Source organism: Emydura macquarii, unplaced genomic scaffold (assembly GCF_026122565.2).
Source record: "Emydura macquarii macquarii isolate MOO-44397 ecotype Brisbane River unplaced genomic scaffold, CSIRO-AGI_Emac_v2 contig_2205, whole genome shotgun sequence".
Taxonomy (NCBI): Eukaryota; Metazoa; Chordata; order Testudines; family Chelidae; genus Emydura; species Emydura macquarii.
The window spans coordinates 37290119-37298019 of record NW_027132342.1 but is presented as its reverse complement, the minus strand read 5'-3'; positions in this window follow the sequence as shown (position 1 = coordinate 37298019).

Sequence of the window (7901 nt, the reverse complement as noted above, 5' to 3'; positions counted from 1 at the left end):
CTTTCAGTATCTTAGTAAGTGCGCCAATGTCTGGGTTGCAAACACTGCACAGGAATCTTGGTCTAAGAACTATTTTCAGTCAATAGATAGCCTTTTAAAAAAAGGTTTTGGAATCTTTTTTTGTAGTCTATGGTTTTATAACTTTTTTTTTTTAAATAAGTCATAGGTGCTGGAACAAAGGATACTGGGGGTGCAGCATCCCCTGGCTTGAAGTGGTTTCCATTATCTACAGAGCCAGCACAATGGCTGCATGATTGCTAGATTATTCTTGGGCATGGTATTTTTGGAGATCTTTCCAAAAAATGAAAACTATTTTCAGATTATTTATTGTAACTTGATCATCTTTCACCACTAACATAAATGATGCTAAACTACAGGGGTTAAGATGAACATTTACAGGTTTGTCAAGATGGAAGTAGTATTAGAGAGAATGGATGTGCATTATTTAACAAATGAAGGAGGGGGGTGAAATTAATGATGGCTCAAAAATAGCTGAGATACCAAACAAAAAAAAATTCTTAAAAAAATCACTATCTAGAGTGTAATTAAATGATGGCTGTTAGCAGCATGGATCTATAATGAACAAATGCTGTCAGTCAAATCTTACAAATTGTTCATATCAACTTGGGTTTATATAAATAGTTATGATAAATACAAGGAATTAAGTTGTAAGGAGGTGTCTAGTGTTTTGCTGTAAGGATTTGAGAGAGTAAACATCACTCCAATGAAATTCACTGAGGTACTCAAGTTTGTGAGACTGTCCCACTCAGAAATATTAAAGAGTAAATACAAAAGGAGCTAAGATTACTTATCAGTTGGAAAAGGAGGATATACAGCACAGCAGACAAACAGCTACAAAATGGCTGTTTGAGGGCAGAAGTTGCTTGTATCTGCACATATTAAGGACCAGCAATTCCTCAGAAGGTATCCTGGGAAAAAGGTCCTAGAACAGTGCAACCCCGAGGAAATTTGGTAGGATCAAGGCATTGACAGCATTTGTGTGTAACAGCCTATGTGGACCTACCTGGTAACCTGACCCAAAGCCCACTGTAGGCAAAGGAAAGATTCTCACAGACAAATGGGATTAAATGGCAGAATAAATGGCCACAAACACTGGGGGGGGAGGTACTGCCATTCACTAAAATAAATTAGAGAGCTGGAAAAAAATTGGAAAGTCTGAAGTGTACTTTAAACAAGATTTATGGTGTGACAGCACTTGTTTAATCACAGCAGGAGAAGAAACTTGCAAAAGCTGGGCTGTCTCTGTCTATATTGATGAGGATAATTAAATTATCTCCTGAATGTGCCTGGGGCAGCAGCTGCTCCCCTGCCTGAGTAGCCCTGTGTCTACCGGTGTCACAAGGAACTTGCTCCTGCCTTTTTAACATGTCACTATGTGAAGGTGAGGGCAGAGCAGATCATCATGAAATCTGCATCATCTTCAGACCTAGCTTGAGCCAGCTTCCTTCCCTGCCTCCCACACCAGCTGACTGAGCCAGTTTGTTCAAGATTGACAAAGTGCTGCAGACAGAGACTCCCAGCCCTGCTATTGGCTCTGCCACATGCTGCATTTCTATTGGCTGAGCAAAGACTAGGCCAGTGAGGGGAGGGAAGTGGAAGAGGAGCAGGAGCAAGAGCAAACAACCCTTACCTCACACCCAGCTTTTGTTATGATAAAAAATTTGGGGGTGGAGGGGCTCTTGCTTACCCTGCCCTAAATGGCGCCCCTGCTGGGCTGCTCAGCCCAGATATTGGGATGCCCAGACTTTTTATCCACAAAGCTGCTGCTTTTAATTTTTCCTTCTTATTAAATGAGCTAAATCAGGGGATCTTTCCCCTTCCTGCTCTAACTACTTTTTTTACTTCAGAAAGCAGAGTTAAAAGCACAGGACAGATGATAAACTACTGCAATTTGCAGCTCTGCTCTTTCAGATGAAAACTAAAACTCAGTTCCTTGGAGTGGAGATGGGCCAGAGTTAATGTTCCTCACGCCACATTGAATCTTGTTAAGCTTATCTTTTTTAATTAAAATGGAAAATTAAAATTGGTAAAGACACAGGAAATATATCCACTGAGAATACTAGCAGTGATTTTTTGCTATGTAGAGTCAGTCATAACTCACAGGTTGATTGCACACTACAAACATTTGTTCCTAATGCAGGCTACTGGTTCACCTTCCCTTTAATGGTGGGGTCCCAATTTTGCACTAACTGGAATCAATGGCAAAACTCCCACTGACCTTAATGATAGCAAGATCAGGCTGAGGGTCAAGCAATTAACTGTTCTTTTACAATTAAAATAAAAAAAAAATTAATCAGAAAGAGAAATGATGCTTTGTCTGAATTAACAAAAGTAGCAAGTTTTTTACATTCCACATGCTAAAAAATATATTGCAGAATTGCTGCTGACTGCTTGACTCGTTATGGAAGAAGCTAGTGCAAGGGACTTAGTGCCCCATTGCACATAAAGCTTCTTTTCTGGTAACATGTCTGTAGTTGTTATACGTGAGTCTCTGGGTGAATGCTAATGTGTAATCCCTTGCATTGTTTGCCTACCATGCCTATTAAAACATTTTGTGATTCACCAATTTAACACAGAGAAAAATCCACAACCTTCACATAGCCCTTTGTGAGAAAGAGGCGTTTTGGGCTACTGCCATGTACTCATTTTTGAAAAAGAGGGCAGTTAATGGCTAATAAACATGCACAACAATATGATTGCAGTTGTATGGCAACAAAAACAGACGGTGGAGACTGAACGCACGGCAAAGAAACACATGAGAGTGTGAGCATTAAATTCAGGTGCAGGGAGAAGAACCGTATTTGGATTAATGTGACTACTTTGTTAATGGCTCTGGTATCCGGGTGAATGTAGGAATGTAATTTCAATGTTAATAGTAAGTATTTAGGATGGACAATTATGTTTTTAACATAGATACATTTGTAATCCACCACCTTTGCAAACTATGGTCTATAAGCAGGTGGCTGACTTTTAAAAGAAATTGTGTTTAGTTTTATAACTATAGCTGTCACATAGACGCTAGTGCCATCTTGTGGAGAACAAGGGCAAGAATATTGCCTGGTTGCTAGTGGGATGGGACTGAACATAATCACAAATGCACAATCTGTCATTTCACTAAGTGTTCAATTGGTATATTCCACCTGGGTCATACCACTGCCCATGGAGGAGCACAAGACAGGCGTGCTTCATGCACTGACAAGGTGAGGTGCACAGTCTGCTCCATGCATTAGAAAACCATGGTGGCCCACTCTCCCTGGTGGATGGGCTTCACTGCATGGGCTGGTGTAGGTTGGAAGGGGCAGTCCATGGCCTTGCCCTCCTCCCTGCTTCCTTTTTGATGGCTTGCTTTGCAAGGGCAAGCAGGACCTGTGCACTCCAAAATACAGGGACTGAGACTGTGGAATGCCCTTGCGCACCTGTGCGGAGGGATGAGGTGGCTTCTGGGTCGGCCCCTTTGCCCATGGGCTATGCGAGAGTCGCTTGCAAACTGAGGGACCAATTTAGACTTCAGAACTTTTATTTAGTAGAGGTAATGAACAAGATGGAAAACCCAGCTTGAGTCTCAGAGCCCAGACTAGGGGGCAGATTGTGTCTCCTGCTATGGTCTTTATATGCTGTTCTGGCTGCATATAGCCACCATACAGCTGGTTGGGGGAGAATTCCCTCGGCACAGGTACAATATAGAGCTTCTGTAAGTCACCGTACACTGCTCCCCACTCTCAATCTGCAGTGTCAAGGACAAGGTGCTGGAGTGGCGGAGGGAGTAGGCTAATAATGCAGCGTTCTGCAGTGATTCTGAGGCTGCTCTAATTTATGGCAGGGCATCGTCCTGCCCCTGGAACAGCCCATAATTGAGGAACATAAGTGAAGTAAAACCTTCTGGAGGCACAGTTGGACCCTGAGCTTCTGGGCTGTAAGTCAGGATTTTTTTCCCCTATCTTTTTACTTGAAAATAGAGCAAATTTGGTTCAGAAGTAGAAGACAAAGCCAGGGAGCTCGTGATGCCATGTAACACATAGTGCTTTTCATCAATAGATTTCATAGCACTTTACAAAGAAAGGCAGTATCAATATCTCCATTTTACAGATACAGAAGCGGAGGCACGGAGAGGAGAAATGATTTGCCCAGGGTTATCCAGCAGGCCCATGACCCAGAGTCCCATGCAGTTTAAGGCTATGGCTACACTACAGCTTAAGTTGACATAAGTTATGTCGCTCAGGGGTGTGAATTAGCCAACTTAAGTGCCAGTGTTGGCAGCGCTATGTTAACGGGAGAGCTTGCATGGGTTAGGGTAATGAAGCCGATTGGAGAGCTATCTCCCATCAACTTAGTACAGCTACACTAGAGCTCTTACAGTGGCACAGCTTCACTGTTGTAAGCTCTCTAGTGTAGCCATAGCTGAAGTGAAGTGGGAGATCTCTGCAAAAGAGTGAATTTCACTGTAGGGGAATGACTATTATTATGGAAGCACTAATCATGGCTCCATAGTTAAGGATGAGTTTTGCACTTAATTCATGTGTGTAATTGTTCAGTCACCAATAACTATTTTAACCACTGTACTAATTTTTCTTATAAACACCAACGTTTTTAAGCCAGTATTTGAAAGTAAGAGTATTAGGTACAAGGCACTGGTAAAACCTTATTTGGAATACTGTATACAGTTCTGATCACATATGTTCAAGAAAGAGGAATTCAAACTGGAACAGGTGTTGGGAAGGGCTACTAGGATGATCCAGGAATGGAGGGCCTAATTTATGAGAGAAGACTAAAAGAGCTTGGCTTGTTTAGCCTAGCAAAACAAAGGTTGAGAGGGAATACAGTCTATAAATACATCAAGAGGATAAGCATCAGAGAGGGAGAAAAGCTATTTAAGCTAAAGGACCATGTTAGCACACAAACAAAGGGGTATAAACTGGCCACAAATAAATTTAGGCCGGAAATTCGGTTTCTAATCATCAGAGAAGTGAGGTTCTGAAACAGTCTTCCAATAGGTGTAGTGGGGCAAGAAACCTCTCTGGTTTTAAGACTGAGTTTGATAAAGAAGAGCTCTGTGTAGCTCAAAAGCTCATCTCTCTCACCAACAGAAATTGGTCCAATAAAAGATATTACCACATCCACCTTGTCTGTCTAACTTTTTAGTGTAGAACTGGTCTCAAACAAACCATTTAAATTTCAGCTCACAAACTCCAATCTATGTCAAGTGGAGTAGCATTGGTCCTACATTCTTTAGCTGTGGAAAGCACTTGAGAATACATTTTGTATGAATATGAGCTGCAAAATAATTATACAGCAAGCAATTAAACTGGAAATGACCTTTTAAACAACCGTTCAATATAGGGCCTGGTCTCACAATCCGAAGCAGATAAATCCCCATTAAAAAGTCAAGGAATGGGCTGAGAGGTCTAGCCTCTTGTTCCATGTTTGGACAAAGTGGGGGAAAGTCTGATTTATATCAAAGTAGATTTGTGACTCACTGACAGAGTTGCGTTCTTCTGGGACAACGAAGCTTTCAGTGACCGGGATGAAGCTCTTGAAAGCAGGGGCCATAACATCCCTGTCTATGGAGTGATGTAGCAAGAGAGTAGGCTGGGTCCACTCCTGTTCGTGTGTCACAGCATGTAAGAAAATTCCTCTTTGCAAAAAAGACCTTTTCGTAATACCTAACTCAAGGAATTACAGCAGCCAAGGGTGAGACTTGGGACTAAGTTTCTAAGAGGCACAACAAAGAATTTGCAGCTAAGGCTAATGTGGCTTTAAGCCACTCTTGTACCCTGCTGATTCTGGGCTGCTCCGGGAACCCAGAACAGCCTCTGGCATAATGAAGACTAACTCTCAAAGCAGTTTGCTGTTTGACTATGGAATCTGCACTCCCCAGAATTTCTGGAGCACATGCTGTAGCCCTACCCCTAATGCTCCACTCCTGCCCATAGCCCCTTAACATACATACCTTATGCAGGAGTCTTTGAAGGGCAGCCTGTGGCTGTCTTCCTCAATTTCTGTGCTGGGACTTTTATAGCTGTGTTGCACCACTCAAGGGCTTTTTTACCCAGTGTACAGGGGCCAAAGAAGGGATGAGAAACTGACCCATAGTAAGCACAGCTGCTGAACTTGGGAGCCACTCTGCAGTGCTCTACATGGACCTCAGTTACTGTATTTGATGCTCAGATGCTACAGAGATTGGCAACCTGGGTACATTTTAGATAGATAAAAGCAAACAAACTCCCTCCGCAATCTTTTTTTTTTCTTTTTCAATTTTTATTGTTTTGTAAAGTTTAAGATTTTTCTAAAAAGTATTAAAAAATGCAACCCAACAACAGTGTGCTTCTACTGAAGTTAAATGCAGGTAGCTACAAAGAAGATTGCTAGATAGGAGGAAAAGAAAGAAGTGATGTCTAACTAGTGAAGAACAGTTACAAGCAGCAATAAAATTAATATCTATATAAAACTAGCAGTGCAATGATACAAACAGGAAGCAGCTTTACATTAAAAATACAGCTTTTTAAATACAGAAATAGCACCTTTTACAAAAGAAATTGAGAAATGTAAACCTGGTAGGTAGATTCAAGTATATAAATTATACATCCCCCCCCCAACACTTGTACCAGAACATAAAGGTTTCACAAACCCTGCACAACATCGAGCATGTGCACTTTCCTCAGTGCAAATTCAAATCCTGCTTTTCCTTAGCAGTTTTGCTGATTTGTTTGTTTGATTGATTGAACACGATAGGAAGTGTAGACTGCTGTTGCCTCTTGACTACCAGAAAATACCCCAAATCTAGTGCAGCAGCCTAACTACAATTTCTTCTGCAGGTAGCATGGTTTTATAGGTTATTTTATACTCTGCAGTGGTCTCACTCCTGCTCCTGTTTACCTGGGTGAGTTTTGCCATTGACATATATGGGACAGTGTCGAGTCCCGTAGCAACCTGCACTCTCTGTATATTACAAAAGCTAAGTAGGACTGATTCTGCTCTCACCATAATTTGTCTAACTCTACTGAAGTCAGTAGAGTGACTCCTGATTTACAGTGGTGAAACTGAGATCAGAATCAGGCCAAGTGTTTTAATGAAGAGTCATCACGTGGAAGTAGATATTAGAAAGTGAAGATTTTCTGTCCCTGTATTTTCAAGTATAGCTAGGTCAGTCATGAAACAGAACAGCCACCTGATAAAGTGAGATTGGTCTTTGCAATAATGATTTAACTGTGGAATAAAAAGGCTGAATATTTTAGATCAAAATCCTCTGCCCCCCCCCTTTCCAAACTGCCATCTCACGAACTTGCTGCTGCTCACAGGTAAAGGAGAAAACAGATTATGTTGAGTCCACATTAGTCACACAAGCTGGAACAATAGGAGTCTGTTTCAAGCCTGAACAGGTACTAGCTGAGGAAGAGTCACAGCATCAGCAGCTGCTATTTATACTTGGCAATATTAATGCTGTTAGCTACAGACTTCATTTCACTTTGGAAAGCAATTTATAAGTGGGTGTATAAGAAACAATGATTCAAATACAATGTAAACTTGCAAAACTGTAGTGTAATATAAAAATGTTTAAAATTTAACAGTGGTCAGGTTTCCCTTTCCCACACCTGAAATTTTCTATGGTAATTCTACTGTCAAGTTGTTTTTTTAGAAAGAGGGATTATAATATTCCCTCCTTATAAGGCTATTATTGGTCTACTTCTAACATAAGGCCACCATACTCCCAGCTCCACTAAAATTCATTCTTACATTCCATATTGTAAGGACACATTTCATTATAAAAAACCCCCACAAAAACATCCTTCTCTCCTAAGACTAGAGAAGTAGCACACCAGACTTTGCTCTCAAGACAGCAATGCCAGTAAACACATAAAGGTCTCACTACATGAAAGAAGAGT